This window comes from Zonotrichia albicollis, chromosome 5 (assembly GCF_047830755.1).
Source record: "Zonotrichia albicollis isolate bZonAlb1 chromosome 5, bZonAlb1.hap1, whole genome shotgun sequence".
Lineage (NCBI taxonomy): Eukaryota > Metazoa > Chordata > Aves > Passeriformes > Passerellidae > Zonotrichia > Zonotrichia albicollis.
Genome location: NC_133823.1, coordinates 55282638 through 55302808, shown reverse-complemented (window position 1 = coordinate 55302808; position 20171 = coordinate 55282638). Strand labels below are relative to the sequence as shown.

The window sequence follows — 20171 nt, the reverse complement described above, 5'->3', positions numbered from 1 at the left end:
AGCCACTGGTCTCCTTTTGCGCTCAGATTTTCTCTCCCTGCCTCTGAAAGCCACTCCCTGTGTCACCCCAAGCAAACCCATTCACCTGCCCATGTCTCAATTCCAGGCACTATCAACTGTGTCTGTGTAAATGGCTAAAGTACAAACAGTGGGTGAGCACCATCTATTCCAGGCATTTCATAGAGGAGAAACAGAGGATAGGTTATGTCAGGTACAACTACTCTTTTAATGTACAACTTAATGAACGTTTACAAAGGGCTCTGGGCACCAGGGTTTGTAAAGGTACAAATATAGCAATAAAGGCAGAAAATACTGTCTTGTCACAATGCTTCCTAGCTGTTTCTTCTCTCTTCAACACTGAACGAACCGGGAATGTCTTATTTTTTTCTTTCCCCAATGCTTACAATGTTTTGTTCTCTTTTTTGTATTTTTCAAAGGTATGTTGCCAGTGGGAAGAATGGCTGATATGAAGGAGAACGTTTCTAGGAGTCACTTTTCCCTAGGTTTGACATCCAGATCCTGCTGGTTCACAAACAGGCCACAGAGAGCTCTTGATGGACCAGCAGGTAAATCCTCATGGCTCTCCAATGCCACCTGGCTGCTGGTGTTGCTGGGGCAGTTTTGGGGAGCCCATCCAGCCCCAGCCATGCAGCCACTGCAGGCAGTCCAGCAGCACTCTGCTTATCCATCTGCAGTAGGATGGTGACTGGTGGGAACATCCTTCCCCATTTCCCCAGCCTGGGAAAAACTGAGTTGCTTTTTGGGCTGCTTTTATGGCAGAGATGGTGTTAAATAACAGTTGATAGTTGATCTGGCAACCTGTCTTCCTGTTGCTTAATTCTGAAGGAAAACAAGACTAAAATGAAAAGGCCTTTTCCTCTTTTATTTGTCATTTTACTAATTACAGTATTACAGCATTTTCCAAGGCCAATTATGTACTGTTTGGGGAGATTACCAGAGTGCAAAACCTACTATGGCATATTATACAGCGGTGGCCCATGGAAGAAAAGTAGTTAAATTCAAACCCTTATAATTTAATGTGTTTATCCTAATGCAGATTCCATATATACATGTACATAATAGCATCTGCACAACATTCAGCAATGCTTAAAACAGAATTTCTTCCCCATGAGAGAATGAATAAGTGATTTGTCATATGTTTCCTTTAATTCATGGCTACAGAGCATTTTAGAATTGCTTGATGTAAATCTGTCTCATCTATTTGACAACTCTGATATTGAGTCATTCATTTTTATTCTATGACTTAAAAATTTCTGTATTGCAGCTGGAGATGGGTGGCTAAAGTGCTAGTTTTGGACTATGGCTTGAATGTAACAATAGCTTTTGACCCTAGCTCCAGTCCCAAGGAAAGTGAATTTGGCAATCTCATTTCAATTCATAGTGAATAGCTGTTCACATAAAAAAATCAGCACCTACCATTTGTCATACTTGGCAGCTTCTGTTTAAGAATGGTCCAGAACTGCATTACCATGGAAACTAAATTACCTACTCCTACTCCTGGCTCGGAAGGTGATTTCAGCCAGTGGTGGAGGTTTCATATCGCTGACAGAAGGGGGTGGGGGTGACTGGCGGAGCTGCCACGTGTGTGACCCACAGGGACGCTCTCCTCAGCCCTCCCTCCTGAACATTGCCATCTTCTGGTCACTGCCATTGGGCTCACACCACATGGGCTTCTCTCACATCATGATTTATTTACTGATATTTCCTATGGTAACAGCTACCAGCTCCAATTGGGAGCAGGACTGTGTTGTGTTTAGTGCTGTACATGTGTTTAAAGACAATTTCTACTCTGGAGACCAGGCAAGCGTGAGAAGCTCCATATATTCCTTTTAAACTTGAAAATTAAAACAAGATAAGTGATTTGCTTGAGATTACACAGGAAAGTGCAGGCAGACCAAGCAAATAAATTCCTTTTCTTTATTCTCAGCACCCATCCAGGGTGTAACTTATCCAAACCACTTAATTCCTCTTCAGAATTACTACTAATTTGTGCCAGGTGAGTTGGAAATACCACATGGTTGGATAATTTTTGTTCCTGTCATCTACAAAAAGGCTGCTGATTCACAGGACAGTACTTTATTTCAAGTGAGCAAACTTAATGGATTAGAGATCAATGTTTACTGGACACTTTAAGTTTTTAAGGTTATTTAGATACTGTATGTTGATTTTGTAATAATAAGCAAAAACTGTGCTATAACCACTCCATCCTTCAATAATGACCAAAACAAAAGATGATTTCAATCTGCTGAGCTGCATATACCATCCCTTTTCCTCACAGATACTGTTTCTTATGAGATGTATTCTAGTGGAAACGCTAGAAAATAAATAAACATTAAAAAAACAACAATGATATAGAACACTTATGCTCAGAGAGCTAGAAAATGAGCAGAGAGAAACAAAAGTTTTGCCATTCCTAGTGTGGTGGCTTAGGTGCAAGGACAAATGCCCCATCAAGGCCAGGCTGGATAGGGCTCTGAACAACGTGGTCTAGTGGAAGGTGTCCCTGCCCATGACTTTTTAAGGTCTCCTCCAACCCAAAACCATTCCTCCTCTGAAGGAAGACAACTTCAGAGACTCCTCTGAAGATTTAGCTCTTAGTGCATCAGATTAGCGCCATGGAGCAGGAGTCCTTCCCTTCCCAGCTGGAGGTGGATGCAGCTGGGAGGAACCAGGCCATGAGCACCCACCCCTGCAGGACGCCCAATCTGGTGGCAATCTGTGGCTTTCCCCCAGAGACTCCTGCCCCATCCTCCTTCACCCCTGGGCATGGGCTGCTCCCATCTCCTAGGGCACAGCAACAGCAGGGGCTGCTGAGCATGGACACCCCTCTTGCTTTGCCCTTGCCATGGCCCTGGCAGAGCATTTGGGTCTCTTCTGCTCTGCATTTGCTTTTTATATGCATCTTTCCTATTTAAGTGTCACAGATCACTGCACCAGCTGATTAGCCTATACATGAATGGAATATAAAAGAGCAAGTCCCCAAGTTATAGGTAAGACCTTTTGTGAGATTGACTGGCTAAAAATAAAATGGAAATTGGCTCTGAGCTTTTGAGAATCTGTCTCTTCCTCAGGCCACAGGAAAGAAGAGCAAGGGGTAGCACTTCATAATTAATTATGAATTTATAATTAATTTGAAGCCCACAATCAACAACCTAATAGAGGAACTGCTATTACTTCTGGATTTCCAGAGTCTATGTAAGAGTTTGATCCTCACAAGCAGTTTTCACAATTTCAGGGCCTTTTTCTATTAAGTTTGATTTTTTTTTCCCCAGCATCTTAGTGTTGTGTACAATTTTTTTTCTGTTTAAGGGACCAGATCAATAGCTGTACTGGGTCTCTAGGCTCACTACAAGTGAGTGCAAATGGTTACCCTCCCTGGGTAGGAATGATTTTCTTATTCATGTAGGTTTATGCATTGTTTTGAAGGTTGGTGCTTTTGGCAGATAAACAATGCAAAAATATTCTGTGCTTCTGCAGCACATAATCTGATCTTCATGGTATACAAAGACTCCTTACTCTGTGCTATAAATGCAGCATAACTTCTCTCCTCTCAGAGTTGCATGGGCCTTAAGCAGACTGGTGGGGTGGGAGTTTGAAAAGCAGTCAAGGCTGACCTTTTCCTGCCTCCCCCCTAACGCCAATGGTAAAAATTCCTGCTGACTTCAAGGAGAGTGGAGCTGGATCAGTGTTGAACACTTCTGAAAATCCCACCTGTAAAGCCTGCAGAGTTCATTACAGGGGCAAAATTTTGTATAAAGCCCAGCAGGGACATACAGAAATTGTTAGCAGCTTATTAATGGCCTTCACAGTGGATGTGTGTATTGAATTTAATTGGGCTGCATCCCAGTAAGGCCCTGATATGCTTATGATTAATTTTCTCTACAGTCTGCCTTTAACTTTTCTTTGAAACTGGATGGACACTCCATATTTGCACTTTTATAAAAGACTGGCAGTGAAATAAAGCATGCAGGTAATTATGCCCCAAGGAAGAGCTGTGACTGAGGTAGACCCTCAGTTAATGTATGGTAGCAATTTGGTGTCAATACCTCTTGATGTCCTGCAGAAATAAAGCAGCATTCAATGTGATACAATTTTTGTGGGTAAAAGCATGGTTAAGTTTCTTTGTATAAGGTGTGGTTAGTAGCGTGAAGACATAAAATAAGTGTTGAGCACAGTGACACACTTGAAAGGGCAGGTTATATTTATTCTGTGCTGTGTCAAGGGCATGCTGCTTGCTAACTGTAATTAGACAGTGTATCTGGAAGTCTGTGGCCAAATAGCAAAGATGTCTTTGCAGAGTATAAAAGGACTATTGTGTTAGTCCCTGGTCTCAGAGGGTATGAAGATGTTTCCCTCTCCTGTCTGCTATTACTCATACGTGGTTACTTTTATGTAAATTCAGCCATGAGGAGAGCTGACAAGACTGTGACATGAAGAAATTTCACCTTTTTCACTGAAACAGGGCTTTTATTGTCTAGTAATACTGTCTTATTGTCCCTGCAAAGGAAAGAAAGAGATGTTATTGAAAATCCCATAATTAGCAGCTTAAGGTATAAACCATATAGAACCCTGTGTTCTATGATAAATCCCCTAATTAGCTTTGTAGAAACTGTTTAAAAGCAAGCATACATGCATTCTTATCACTAAATAATTATTTGCAAATAAACTCTTTTTCAACATATCTTAGGAAAACACAAGATTATTAGTTGGCAGAGTTAAGCCAGCTGAGTAGCTGAAAAAGCATGAAAAGAGCTACAGAAGTTCTTTTGAGAATCCTGCTCTCTTTGGCATTATTTCTCTAAAGCTTGATTTATCAAGAGGAGAATACAGTATTCGGTTTCCCTATAAGTAAGTTCTTTTCATGTTTTGTCTTTGAAATGAAAATCGTCTTTTGGAACAAATATCTGCTCTATCAGATAACTGCATGCTTGTCATCCCTAGCAGTGTGCTGGCAGGAAGACTGGGCGAGGATTTTTCTGCAGTACATTGAGTACACAGTGCTGGCACTAGATCAAAAATCAATTCCTCTGATATCGAAATATTGACTTGGCATGGGCAGTCTGATTTAAATGCTTATCATTCCCGACTTTGTAGGCTACATACATACTGCAAACATTTTTCATTGTGGGTATGAGAATAAACATCTTTACAGCTGCCCGGCCATTTCTAGCAGAATAACAAAGGGGCTGTGTGCATGTATGGGAGCCTGTGTGTGTGAGCAAAACTGCCAGCAGATTAATGCAGCATCACTTCTGTGCAGGGCTGTTTAAGAGGAGTTGAGAAGGGTATTTTTCAATATTTGGAATTACACAGCATTGTTTCTCTGAGTGCAAACACAGGTTTCACTGCTCAGTCTGGATAGGTGCTGGCCACCGAGCCAATGGAAGGGAGAACACAAACCCCAACGCAATTATGAAAATATTTAAAAATCTTTGCAATGTGAAATAATACTACTACTAATACCACTAATAAGAAAGTAAAGATAATTTCCCCTAGGCAATCAGAACACCTATTAAGTTAGCAACGGCGTTTAATTGACATTATGGCATGCTTCAGTGAGGAAGACAATGGATCTTGCGGGTGCGCAAGTGGAACGCATTTGCATTTCATAGATGATTAAAATAGATTTGATTGCATTTGTCTGAAGCCTGGCAAGGAAGGGCACATCTGCTGCATTCGATGTGCCCTGCGTTTCCCAGGACTAATGGAGTGCACTGAGTCACCACAAGACGGGCTTTTACCTCTGGAAGTCCCATGGCACCTTCTGCTGCATGGCCAGCTCCTTTGTTAGCCCTGGAGACCTCTTCTTATAAAGAATTGATGTAAAGTAGAGCAAGAAGGGAAGGATTTGAGGCAGTGAACTTGTCTTCATCTGGTTATGCAAGAGCCCTTGGGCTTTCTGCTGCTTCAAGGTAGAATTTATAAGGTGAGATGAAAGGTAATTCAAGTCATTAATTTGTGTTAAGGGCTGGCAGAACAACAGCAGTGCATTTAATCTTGCTGTGGAAAAAATTGGTGATTTGAAGACTAGGGGTCAGAATTAGGGGTCTGACTTCTTCTTCCATTCAATTTAAAAGGGGCTGCTTCAAAATGGAGAGTTTTATTTCCTAGAAACATAAAGCTGAGTTAATTGACTTAGAAAAAAACACCCAAGGACTTTAAATGTAATATAGAAACCAATTAATTAATGGTACTAAAATGTTTTCCTCCTGCTTTTCATTACTTTCCCATCTAAATTCAACATTAAAAATGCACTCCTGACAGCAGTTCAGCTCAGATTTGTCACCCACCACCCCAGCCCTGTGAAGGACAAGGGCTGCCCTGTGCTCTGCAGGGTGCAAGGCCCTTTCCTGTGAGCCCACCTTTCCTCCCCAGCCCAATGGCCACTCAGCAGCTTTCTTTTTGACACTGCTGTGCTTGTTTGCCAGCCAGTGAAACCACCCTATGGCTGATACTCTTGTCCTTTATTACTTCCTCCACTGCCCTGTGTCTCCTGGACCCTTACTGGCTTCCTTGTCCATGGATTCTGCTGTTTATTGTTTCTCTACTCCAAGCTGCCTTCTATTTTTGCTGCCTTAGTGTCCCTTCTGGTCTTGCTATATGTTGTGCTCTGCTGTCCCTTATTCTCACGGCATCGCTCTCTTTCATGTGCCAAATGATTGCTCTTCCCTTTGAGAAACACCTCCTAAAAACATATTGCCATTTCATCAAAGAGTGAAATTAAGAGGAGCTGGTTTGACTGGGAGAGCATGGAAAATACGGCTCCTCAGCTGATGAAAGCAGTTTGCTTAGGACACCAATTTCTCAGAGTAGCTGGACATGATCAACAGCAATTATGATGGGTGACTAAAGGAGCAGGTTTCTGTTGTCATTACATTGCAAGGGTTCCACATTGCTAGAGTTTGTACCTCCTTGATGTTTCTTGCAGGCAGCTCCTCAAGGCACTAGCTCTGCCTTGTCCTCATAGCAGGCAGCTAACTCCAAGTCCCCCACAACCAGCCAATCCACTCTTTTATAACACTCTTATGATTGGCTACAGGTGTGGCCTGTTAACATCAGGCCTGCTCTTATCTTCAGTAATTGGCTCAGCTGCAGCTCTTTAGGGGGTAAGATTACTTTCTATACCACCTTCATTTACCCATACTGTGTCCCCCTATAGGTTTCTTGGGTGGCTCCTGTGCTGCCCTGCCCAGTGGTCTCTGCATGGCTGTGATTGTGGCCACGATTCTGCCCTGCACCCTCAGCACTGTGGGCTGTCGGTGCTCCTGCCTTTCAGACCCAGTCCTGGCTCAGAGCATCCCTGCCATCTCTCTGATCTCTACCATTCTGGCATTGCTCATTTCCTGCCTCTCGCTCATTCCATGGCTCAGTTCCCTCAGGAACAGCCCTGGCACTGCCCATCTTGGGGGTAGTAAAGCAAATAATCCTTCTGCCTCTAGGAGAGCTCAGATACCACCCATGCCTTGTGCTTTTCACTGGGACACTCCCTGAACATCCCTTGCTCCCTGAACTCCTTTTCTCCTGGCCATGGCCATGTCTTGTTGTTTTGGACTGTCCCTGTATGTGGTGCAGGACAAGTTCCATGGGCTGAGTGGTAGCCACAGGGAGAGCAAACTCATAAATGCTGGATTTTTTTTTTATAAACTATGTTACTTGTAGGAAGAAAATTACTGGGGATGTATGTCACATTGTTAAAACAATAATTACAGTTTGCCTGTTGTGAGTCTTATTTTAATCATGTACATGTTGCAATTTCCCCCCCTTTTACTTAAATAAAGTATTCCCATAGAGGAGTGCTTATAAAAAAATTCTCACCGTTTATTGGCAATGCTTTTCCCTTCAGCTTTGTTGCTATTTAATCTTAGCCTCTTGAGACAAGTTGCACATATTAACCTGTCAGAGAAATGTTAAAATTGCATGACACTTAGAAATATATTCAGAAAGTCCATAAAACCATCACAATGGCTCTGTTTTTTCTCCTCATCTGGTCATGTACTTTAACAACATTTCTCCATGTACTGGATCTCTCACCCTATTGTTTTTTAATGTGGTCTCCCAGTTTGAAATGGCTTTTTGGAGGGTTTTGGATCACCAGCCAGAGAAATGTGGGCCCCTTGCTTGTGGCCATCACCTGGTCTGGGGTCCCTAAGACATCAAGACAGACAGAAGCCAAAATCCAAGGCCTCATTTGAGTACTTGTGCTAGGTTGTAGGTAAAGCATCAGGGCAAAAACTAGAGCTGAGCCCTTCTGAATGCTCACTGATGGAGTAGTGTGGGCTATTATCTCCATAAAAAAATTGACAGGCTGCCTGACCTATGACTGCTTATGCATAGCTCCTTTTATAAATTACTGGTGATATTTGTTTGCTGTGAATCCCCTAATGGTCCAAGACATCTCATTAAGCTCTGGGGAAGGTCTATTTCATTGGGTGCAGCTGGCCCTCATTTCTGAGGATGGAGTGGAAGGTAAGGAAATGCCAAGGGAAAAAGAGCTTGGATAGTGAAGAATGATGATCAGTGGTGTCTGCTTTTCAATCATGTTTTCACTCACAGGTTTCAGAATGTAAAATACAAATTTGGGAATCCAGCTTTAGACACACAGTCTGGGAAACGAACATTTCAGAGGGGCACTCTGGATCCTTCAGTCAAGAGAATTCCCCACATAACACAAATTTCTGTTTCCACATGACAACACAGACACCAAACTCAAGGGGAAATATGGCTTTTTGCTTCAACAGTGTTTATCTGTAGTAAATGCCTGGGATATTCTTAATCAAGGCATATAAATAAATATTAGTGCTTAGGCCTGCCCTTGAAGCAATGTAGTATGGAATATAAAACTCATAATTAACAAACTGGTCATGAGTTTGCAGGTCATTTCATTTTTATTCAAATAAGGAAAAATGATTTTTTATGTAAGCATGTTCATGCTAAAAAATTGTTTACCATGTTTCAGAAACACAAACATAAGGCTAAATTAAGCTTGATCAGTCAAGTCTGACTGTATCCTCTTTAATATAACACGGCTGACAATTCTAATTGTGAAGCTTGCAAGCTGTAGAAAAAGCATAATTTTTATACACCTTTGGGAGAGAGCTGGTAGCTAAGAAGTTTCTCTCCCTATTTCAGAAAGAAAAATGTTCATATGCAACAGAAAGATCTTTATTTGAAGACAAAAATAGCGCCTCTCTGTCATGTGCTCTAATTAACTTGCTGTGATGTCGCTCTGGTGATGGACACAGAAATAGACATTTGCTTTCCTAAATCCTGAAGTAGAAAATGAGGCATGAGTCAGGAGGATACAAGAGGGCAGAACTCATTTTCTTTTAATTACTTTTATTCAGGTTATATCATCCAGCAGCTGTTCAAGTCTCATTTTGAGATGTTGGATCTTCCTGAAATCCTAGCATGTAATTTTTGACGGGACTTTCTCTCTTCTCCTTTATACATCTATAAGATTTTATATCTAAGTGCTGATAGGGAATGTAGACACGTGAGCAGTGTTCCCATTCACTATTGAAGGATACAATTGGCCATCGAGTTTCTGAGACCAAAGTTCTGGTTTTCAGTTCCTCTTATGTTGTGGCTGGCTTCTTCCAGTCATGGACAAAGGATTGAACCTTCTATAGGTGTCAGTGGACTTATTTTTCTCTGCAAGGTCTGTAAGCACAGTCTCTTGCAAAAGAGCACTTATGTGGGTTTTTTTGTGCGTAGTTCTTTTCCATGCCCTCTTGGGATATTGGGTGACAAGTAACTGCCTGGTCTTCTAATTTTGGATGTGACCCTGAAGGAGTATAGGGTGCCTGAGACAGCATGAAAAAGGCTATGTAGAAAATTTTAGTACAGATTAAAAAAAAAAAAGGAAAAAAAAACTATGTAGAAAATCTTAGTATGAATAAAAAAAAAAAAAGAAAAAAGCTGAAAATAAGAATGTCTATATAGAAACCACATTATCTATGCTATTTGAGGGTATTTGAAAGTCTGTAAGGTCTCTGGAGCCTACTTTCTATGTACATTTAGGATGCCTTGACAATATAAATCAATATTTCAGTATTTAAAATCTAGGAAATGAAATCTGTATAAAATGGAACTGCCCGAATGAATTTTGACAGCCTCTCCTACATGCATTATTTATTTTTTATTGTTTTATTTTTTACAGATGTGGATGGTGACTGAGCTACTGCTGTAAACTTGTAGCTTTAAAACACATATTATTGGCTGAGTTCATAGTAATGATGTAGTTTAGTTATAAAACAGCTTTTGTTACCAACAACTTTACAAGCTTTAAATATATATCAAACTACTGAATATATGAGAACGATTTTCATCTATACCTGAAATGCTCTTATATGGAATGGGTGATTCATAGCAGATCCAGAACACATATAAAACTTCTGAAAATATATTTAGCAAAGGGAGTGAAGGCTATTTTAAATTTATGTTGAGCTGGAATTAGAAAGTGCCTACAACAGTGCCTTAACAGACGAACTGCACTGAAGAGAGAGTGCTGTATCCTTAGGATTTGCAGGCTGACCAGGGATTTGGTTTAGTTCTCTACTTCCAGAGGGCCACCTCAGCCCAGCATCACAAGCAGCATGTTGTGCCTCTGGTTTTCCAGTCCAAAAATGGCACCACTGTAAATGAGCACCTCCAGGTTTTACAGCATGGCCCTGTGTGCTGAAGGTGCCACCTGACCTCGGGCCCATCCTTGTTCAGCTTCACTGTTGCTGGCATCAGCCCCTCTGAGTCAAACATGGGGGCTCAGTACTACATTTAAACCCTGAAGCCCACTCTGTTTTAGCGTCTTCTTCCTATTTTTAATCATTACTCTCTGTTTAAGCTTTTTTCCCTCCACCCTGCAAGCTCCATACATTTAAGATTCTTCTAAATGGATGCAAATGGCTCTTACTAGAAAAACAGAAACCAGAAAAACACTCCAGGACAAAAGCTGTCCCCAGCATGTTTTAATGTTCAAATTAGAATACCCTCCCCAGTGCTAAAATGGGGTTTATAATGGAAATGCTGACATCCTTACCAGACCTTATTGGCCTGTTGCTCTTTTGTCCTGCAAGTTATTAAAATCCAGCCTGGTTGCCTAAGAGACAGGGTAGCTACTTAGAAGATATTTAGCCATCAGTAAAAGTTAATGTCCAATGTATTTATTGGAAAAACACACTTAATTAAGCACTCAAGTTATACAAGCCACCCACCAACTACAAGTATGTTCTGGCAACAGAAGTGTTGTTATTACCCTGGGTCTGCTTCATGATGTTATTTTCTTAAGTAAATGCATTTTTTCAGCCTAACAGTTCTGGCTACAGCATATTGATAAGATAACTGCACTAAAAGGGAGACATAGTATTTTTAGTCTCCTTTTCCAGTTACCAGTAGTTCATTAGTGACACTGTTGTGAGAGTGTTGATTCATTAAGAGTCTTTTCATTAACAGTCTGACATTCATATGTAGAAGAAAAAGCTAGGAAAAGTAACAAGACACAGCATTTTCTTCTGCTTCTTTGGTACTTGTATCTTTTGTAGTTTCAACAGATGAGTTGTGAGCTTTCAAGACTATAGGTTTTAAGCCAAGTTTCAGTGGGTGCAATCTATTTTTTCTTAATTTGCACACTTAATGTGATTTCAGGGGCAAATTTTCATTTTTCTAGTGTAAGAGGTAGATGGCAACTGCATGTGAAAATCAGATGTAAAAGTTCTGTTGCTTTTAATTGGAGCCTTAAAGGCTAACATGGAAACACTGGGGAAAATATGACTTTTGCTATGTTATTTAAATAGGCTGTTAGCCACATCCCTAAACTTTATATTGCTTTGAATAGATTAGAAGCTCTCTGCTAAGCTGTCAAATATATCATATTCAAGTAAATTCCTTGCAAATATATAAATATGTATTTTTTGTTGTTCATAATTGCCATTTAATTGTAGGACCAAATTCCATAGCTTAACACTTATACAACGCCTGATACTTTAAGCATTGCACAAATATTAACTAATTAATAAAAACATCTGAGCAGCTCTTCTGAGACTGTCAGATTCCAGAGAAGTAAATTCCTCTCCCTGAAAAATGGGACTGTTCAAGCAAACACACTGTAATCTTTTAAATGGCAAGTCCAAAATGACACAGTGGGACACCATTTCATGCCTGAAATCTGAGCACAAAGCCTTTATTTTTCCAGGTTATTTTTTTTCTCCAGTCTTGTAAATAAATACTAGGTAATGACTTAGGAAGCAGAGGGGAGGCAGGCTAGAGATGAACTTGACATTGGCACTTACTTTGTTTTCATCTCCATATAGTATTTCATTGGAATATAATATTACATTGACTTATGTATTCACTCAATCATTAAATTCAACAGGACTCTTCAGTTCTGTCATCAAAAAAGCAAAAAAATCCAGCAAAACAAACTGTATGGATTTAACCTTTGTTCTCCTTCAAGAGAATTCATCAAACAAATGTGTGGCCTTTAAGTACTTTACGAGTTATTTTGGCTTTGAAAGGTCTGATTTAGTGATGCAAAACTATGTGGTTATCTCTGGCTTGCAAACAAGTCTGAAAAGCTCAAACCCAACTCACAGCATATTGTTTGATAACTTTAAGTTACACTGGCCTTTCTGTTTTCCTACTCAGAGCTTTTCTTTCCATGATAATCTTACAATTCTGGTCCCTCTATCTCAGTCCAAGAGATGGCATTTCAAACACATGTGATCAGCAAGTTGTTGTTGCTGTGTATTTTTATATTCAGCATTGTGTCTGTAGAACAATCAAGACAAAGTGAATCTTCACTGTTGGCAGGTTTTGATTTGAGGTGGACACAGAACAATAAAAGATGAAAGTCTCCAAGGAGAAAAACTGGCTTGAAGAGAACAGGCTATGGCTGGATTTGTGTTTTGAAGTTTTTTCCTTGGAAGTTATATTTTTGAGAAATATTTCTTAGAATACTTTCTTGTTTAAAATAGAAATGTTAGTGGCTAGTGATTTTTAATTTTTGGTTTCCTACTTTCCTTCTTCTCACCCCTGTCATCTGGGGCAATGTGGAGACAATCTATTTTTAATCATCATTTGTGAATTTGAGAACTTAGGCAGCTCTTTATGAATATATCTGATGAAAAAATATTATGGAAGATGTTTTTACAAAACTTTTTCTGTCTTCTAAAAAACTTCTAAACCTACTTTACATTTTGGGAGCAGCTGTAATTGCAGGGCCACAAGCAGGGCATAGAGGCTGCAATATCATCTTAGGTTTATTTCATATGGGAAGTAGTGCTAAGTAGTGTTAAGGAAGAATGCTTTGGTTGCAGGGAGCCTCAGAATGTTAGTCCAAAAATTAAATTGCAAAAAGGGGGTTGAAAAAATGCAAATGACACTGACATAAGAAGCTGGAATCTCAGAAATCACCCAACAGTTTGACCTCTTGCCATGTTGTCTGTATGTCTAATTAAAGAGCTATAATTTATATAAGACAAATTTAAAATAGTGAAAAAGTGTTAAAGATAATGTAGATGTGATTTCACAAGAGATGAGCCATTTATTTTGTTTGACAGCCATGGATAACTGAATGGAAGTGAGATCAGGAGGGCATGATGGCAGAATATTCATTACCTAAGTAGGATTTTGGCTCTAAAGCTTTCTGCAGCTTCTGATCACAGCTTCCCTTCACATTGCTCAACATGGTACATCAATATTTAGACATTTTGGATAATCAGCCAATAGCCTACAGCTCACTGTACTTTTTGTGCTGTGTACTCTCTATCCAGGGAACTTTGTTTAAGCTTGTCAGTTCCATGAATACCACTTCAAGCATAAACTCTGGGCACTCTTATAGCAAGAACCTTACAGAAAGATTTGCCTCCATGGTGAAGACAACAGCTTAATAGTATGAGGTGAACAGACATTAAAAAAATCTTCAAATGAGAGCAGAAGGGAAATTAATAATCACTAAGTGTGAATTTACAAGGTCTCTTCACATAAATAAATTAAAATACTCTCAAAGACTATCAACAGATCTTAGCAGACTGGACAACAACTATGGAGCTGAAACACAAAATAATTCAAAAGTATTTTAAAGTAGAGGGATTTAGGATTGGCCATGCATGATCAAAGTTTTAACTCTACTTGGAATAGAATCACTGCAAATAGAGCTTAAGGCCATCCCAACCACAGCAATTCTTTTTAACCTAATCAATCAGTGCACAACTGTGCCCTAAATCTGCAGTTCTTAAATATTTGATAGAACTAATTAATATATTAACAAAAAATGCATTTAATCAAGATAGGGATAATCATAATAACTCTCCCCAAACATCCCTTATGGTTCTTGACTCACATTAGTGTGCTGTGAGAACCCCAGGCTTATTTTCAGTAGCTTTGCTGATGGATCTTGTCCTGCCTTGAGCCAGACATGACAGAGAGTTTGCTGTACAGGGGTGAGCAAAATGTGGGGCTTTGCTTCATGGGCTGTGAGCACCTCAGAACACTTGTGTTGGAAAAGGAGAAAAGCACTGGTTGCCACCCACCATTTTGCACTTTTTCACATTTTTGGACATAGTTTCTTATGACCCATGTGAAAGATTTCTTGTGCTGTTGAGGAGGACTGAATAACCTGTCTTTTTCTGCTCTGCTTGTAATTTCATCAGAAAGCTGAGATATTCTGCTCCAGATCCTCAGCTGGCAGGAGTCAGTAGCTACCCAACAGCTGGAGTGGATCTAGTTTATCTTAACTTTTGGAAGCTCAATAGCACAATTTTTGGAAGTTATTTAAAGTTCTATTTCTTAGTTCACTTTCCCCCAATTACTTATTTTTATTTGTTAGATTTTTTTTGGTCTTGTTCAAATTTTTTTTCTGTTCTAAAATCCAATCTGCTTTACTAGTGAATTAAAATAACTATTCTCTCCACAACACTATTTTAAAATGACACTTTGCATTCAGTTAAAAACCATACTAATGGTTTTGATTTCTTTCCTTTTTCCTATTACTATTGCTATCACAGCTGCTGAAATTTTTAACATACTTGTATTTTTAAAAATAACTTGAATGAAAAATAGTTGGAAGTCTCCCAGACTGCTGTTGAGGAAATCTTTCAACTTAGAGTTTTCAATTCAATTTCCATTAGAGAGCACTGTGACATTCAGCCCAGGGCACTGTGCAATATTCAAGCACTGTGGGGAAGTCTCTAGGGACAGTGCAATATGGTGAAAGAGGGCGTCCACAGGAGAGTGTTGTGGGACTGTGCCACTGGAAGAGGTGAACTTTCAGATGTAATAAAAACGCAAACGCAAGCAAACTTTCTGCTCATTAACCTGGCTGTTGGAGCAGTGCTACTCATGGAGCAGCTGGTGAAGCAGCAGGAGCTGGGCGTGCAGGGGAAGGCAGCAGTGGAGTCTGAGATGGTTTACAATGCAGGGAGATGGCTGAACTGAAATGAGCAATGCAAATATAGGCACTGCAGAAAATAAGAGGAAACTTGTCATTCTAGTGCAAGAGTTCTATTGTCATTCATTGCAAGATTTCCACATTGCTATAGTTTCATACCTCCTTGATGTTTCTCGCAGGCAGCTCCTCTAAGCACTGACTCTTCCTTGCCCTCACAGCAGCCACTGACTCCAGTTCCCCTCAGCCAACCAATCCACTCTATTACAACCCTCTGCTTTTTGGCTACAGGTGTGGCCTGGTAACATGAGGCCTGCTCCTAATCTTTAATAGTTGGCTCAGCTGCAACTCCTTAAGGGGTAAGATTACTTTCTATATCACCTTTATTTTCTTATATTGTATCCCCCTACAGAAGCTGATGTGAATAAGAGCATTTAACAGATATGAAGTTACTGGGGCTAGACTAGAAAGTGTTTTGCTATGGGTGTCACCACTGCTACCAGCACATAGAACTTCATGCAGTGGTTGTTGATGGAGGGCATCTCCTTACACAGGATGAGGTGCTGAGGTAGACAGAGTTGTTTAAAGGCAAAACCTGGGTACATCTCACTCTCCAAAAACTCTCCATTGCTGTAGAGACAGAGTACTGCCATCAGCATTGGCACAGGGCACTGGGGAGCCATGTGTGGGTTTTTTAAGTTAGCTTGGACTGAGATTTTAACCACAGTTCTGGAGCCCAAGATGAAGAGCACTCAACCCTTTTGGCTAATAATGACCACGCATTGTCTGAGCAGCTTCATGTCCTCACTCACCTGACACTGTGCCAGACAGCTGAATTCAGATACTCCTACATATTTTTAATTTAAGGAACAAAGTGGCAGGAAATGGAGGAGCAGAAAGGGAAAGAGCAGTGGCACAGCTGACAAGGTTTTGTGTGTGGCTGAAGGGCAAGGATGATACAGTAGGGAGAAACCCTGGAAAGGGGAAGGGAAGGGTGATTAGATAGCCTAATACATTTTTTTCTTCAGTGTTTAATTTCCTTAGGAGTACATGCCGCATTTTATGTCAGTGACAGATAATGAAGGAGTCAAAAGATAATAAGCTTGGTATTCAGGGAAGATCCCAAGAAGTGGTATGTTACAGGGCTGTTTGGAAAGCTGAAATTCTCTGGTAGGAGATGGATGAGTTGGCTGAATGCCCCATGAGATTTTCCTCAGTCAATCTAAAATTAATTCTCCTTCATAATTAAAATACATTTTATATTTTTAGGAACAGTTCTCTAAGTGGTTTTTTTCCTTTTTTCCCTACTCCTTTTTGCTGTGTATCAGAGCCAGCCACTTTAATTGCTAGTTTGCCTTAGGATGAAAAAAATCCCAGAATGTTCATGGCTGTCTGTCTTAGCTACTCATTTGATCTTGTACCCATTGTATAATCTATCATGTATTTCTTTCTGCAATGGCTCTTTAAAGCCGTGACCTGCAAGTATTAACTCACAGATAAGGAACTGTGACACAGTCAGAAAATGCAGGTTTCCCAAGGTCCTGGGGTGGTGGGTGATGGACTAGGATTTTGAACTTCAACCTCTCATTTTTTTGGACTGTTTTTTCTGCCCTGTAGTCTGGGGCTGATATCCTTATCAGGAGTTGTGTAGGTGACACATAGATCCATGACAGTGGCATTCAGTCCAGAGCAGCCCCACACAGTGGGCCAAATGGAGTTTTCAAAAAGATGCTCTGCTGGCTTGTGCCTGATCCTCCCACAGCTGTGGATAAAGCTCCTACTAGTTTCAGTTCAGATGGTTCCACTTCTGGAGCCCTCTGGAAAAACCCTAAAGCAAATCAATTTTTCATTCCATTTTATTTTTTTTTTATCATGCTTTGGTGGAAACTTCCTCTGGGGTAACCCCAAACCAGATGACTCCCTCCTCCCTCCCATGTTTCACTCGGGCTGCTTAACTGAGGATATCCCAGTGCTGACCCCAGCCCTCAAGCCAGCTCCTGTTTCTGCTAAAGGCTCTGCAAGACTGGCATCAGGAACAACAAAAGCTGCAGCGTCTGACCCTCATTTAAATTAGTTACAAACTGGAAGATGGAAGCAGTCGTATATGTTGGCAGATTTCCTAGTGTTCCCAGACACTGGATCACTGCAATTCATCTGAATTCCAGTTTACCCCATAGGAATACAATGAGTCAATTAACCCTTTAAATAAATCAACTAATTCCAGGGCAATCACACAGCATCTGCTTCTGCATTTTATCAGTTACATAATAAAAATCTTCCTCTTGTCTTTCTGTTTCCTATTGCATTCTGTGCTTTGGATAAATACCACCAGTGCCTGCCAAGTCACAGTTGCAGAGACCTACTGCAGAAAATGGAACCAGAGACACACACTGGGAGAAATCCTCTTTAGTGCAGCGCTTCAAATTGAATGCCTGCAGTGCTACACAGAATCACAGAATGGTTTGGGCTGGAAGCAGCCTTAAAAATCATCTGGTTTCATGGCAAATTTAAAACTAAAATCCACACCTCATTAAAAATGAATCCTGATGAGTAAGTTAAGTAGAAGAAGTATCAGTAATTTATGGTGATGAACTCAGCATTTTCCCTCTCCCTTTTTGTGTTGTGTCTGTCTTTGGAAGCCTGTAGCATGTTACAAATGAAGTGCCACAGATGAGCTAGAAATAAAAAGCAAGGAGGTTTTCCAGGGAGACAGAGAATAAATACAGAACCTCCACAAATGCAAACACACACTCTCTGGACTGTTAAGAGTTTTGAATTGCACAGTGTTTTATCTTCTCAGAATTTCCCAAGTGGCAAAATATATCCCCAGGAAAAGACATGACAGCAGACAAAAAGCAAAGACAACCACAAAAAAAATTCAAATCAGAAAGCCTACCATAATACAGCTCAGAATTACTTGTTCCCTGAATGATAAAGGAAAAGCAGTAGTCATGACAATGATCAATTTTGCTCGAGAAGGTTACCAATTTAACAGTGGGTAGACATCTCACAGATATCCTGCCTGAAATAGAACAGAGGGAATGAACCAAATTATTAGATTTCAAAGTGTGAATTAGCTTATGTAGTTTTTAACAGAGTGCTTTGGAATAGGGTCCAAAAAGCATCCTTTTATGTTGGTGTTTGTCACTCTGTGTTATTTCTTCTGTTGCCTAACATGGACTAACCTTAGAATTTTTATCCTACAGTAGTTCCCAGATCACATGTCTTGTGTGTAACACTAGGAAGGACTTTTTTTAGAAATCCTTCTAATATTGATGATCCCTTTTATCCAGCTTTATTCCTGTTACCTTCCTTTTTTGCATAAACACTTGGCAATATATCTTCTGCTGGTTAAGGACATTATGGAGGAACACCTTTTTCAAAGGTGTTCCTTTGGAAAAAAATTCTCTTTGAGGACTATACTAGTTCTGTTACCTTAAGTACAGTAAAAATCCCTAGAATATTAATATCATGAAGCTTTGAATAAACTAATTTCTTTGTTTAAAGTTCTCAATCTTTTAATGATAAGATACCTCTTCTTTTATTCAGAGCCATAGCAGAGGAAGCTTTCCTAAAGTGAAATTCTCCTTTGCCTCTGTTTAAGGTAGCCATGTGCATAAAAGTATGCTGAAATGAAACCTCAGTCCATCTGCTTGTAGTCAGTAATTTCCAGGTGAGGCTGACATTGTTTCAGCAATCACTAAAAAGAAATGTTGAGTGCTGTAATAGAGAGTCAGTGTTGTCCATAGTAAAAAGCAATATAAAGTGTGTGGTAGGCAGTGGGGAAAGTTATAATAAAAGTGGTATAAACCTTTTAGCTCCAGTGAATCCATGGTTCTCAAGTAGCCAGTAGAACTAGTGATTTTCATTTCCAGGCTCATGCTGAAGGTTGATGCCTCTCTCAAGTAACAGGATTAAGAGACCAATGGTGTAATATTTTGGGGAGTGAAAAGTGATCTCCTACTGGTATCTGAATGTTTCTGTCCTGTACTGTTTTACTTCTGTATTTGCTCTGGGAAGCAGTGGTGACTTGGTTTCACAAGGGTGGTTTCAATGAGGGCAGAAGTTCCTTGGCCATGCACCTCCTGGGCTGTGTGTTTGTGGCATCCATCCATGCTGGTGACAGTGGAGATGTGCTGCCAGGCCCTGCATTTACTCCTCAGGCATGCTCAGGTTCCTGGTTTGTAGAGGTTTACATGTGAGATTACTTTAACAAAGTTGGTATGCTGCAAGGAAGGGAAGTTTGAGAAATTCTCACTAGAATAACATAGAATAACTGTCTTACATCCAGTTATTGGTATGGGTCATAGGTAAGGGTGATAAGTAAGCTCTTCAGAGTAATGTTTTGGCAAGGTTCAAAGTGGACCTTTGAGATTGGAGAGCATTGAGAATATGGCTGTACACATTTTTTCCCTTATATGTCTGCTAATTTCATTCGCATACATTTAATGCTCTATTAATATTTTTTTAACAGGAGGTTATTTGTAGGCTATCAATGATGATTATTATACTAGGATTTAAAGGTTTAGATACAGGTCTATGAGAAAGTTATTTAATTAAAGTTTCTTGTGACCTAAATCAAGTGGAAAAGCTGACATACTTGTTACTCTCTGGGCATAGCAGGAGAAGTTATGATGCCACACTGGGACGGGGTGCAGAGGTACAGACTGATGGCAAACACAGTGGCAAGGATGACATTAATGTGGAGGTGAGTTAGCAGAGATGTCACATAGTTTTGTCTACACAATTAGCAGGTGAGGCAAAATGGTGC

At 40.1% G+C, this 20171-nt stretch overlaps 1 long non-coding RNA gene across 2 annotated transcripts in view; it reads left to right on the top strand.

The window, feature by feature from the left end:
- The first annotated feature begins 431 nt into the window (after nt 1-431).
- LOC113459036 (uncharacterized) overlaps nt 432-20171 on the top strand; it is a 51404-nt gene continuing 31664 nt past the window's right edge. For both annotated transcript variants that reach the window (XR_003379846.2, XR_012580505.1), the window contains exon 1: nt 432-566. This is a non-coding gene — a long non-coding RNA (uncharacterized LOC113459036). The remainder of the gene's footprint in view (nt 567-20171) is intronic.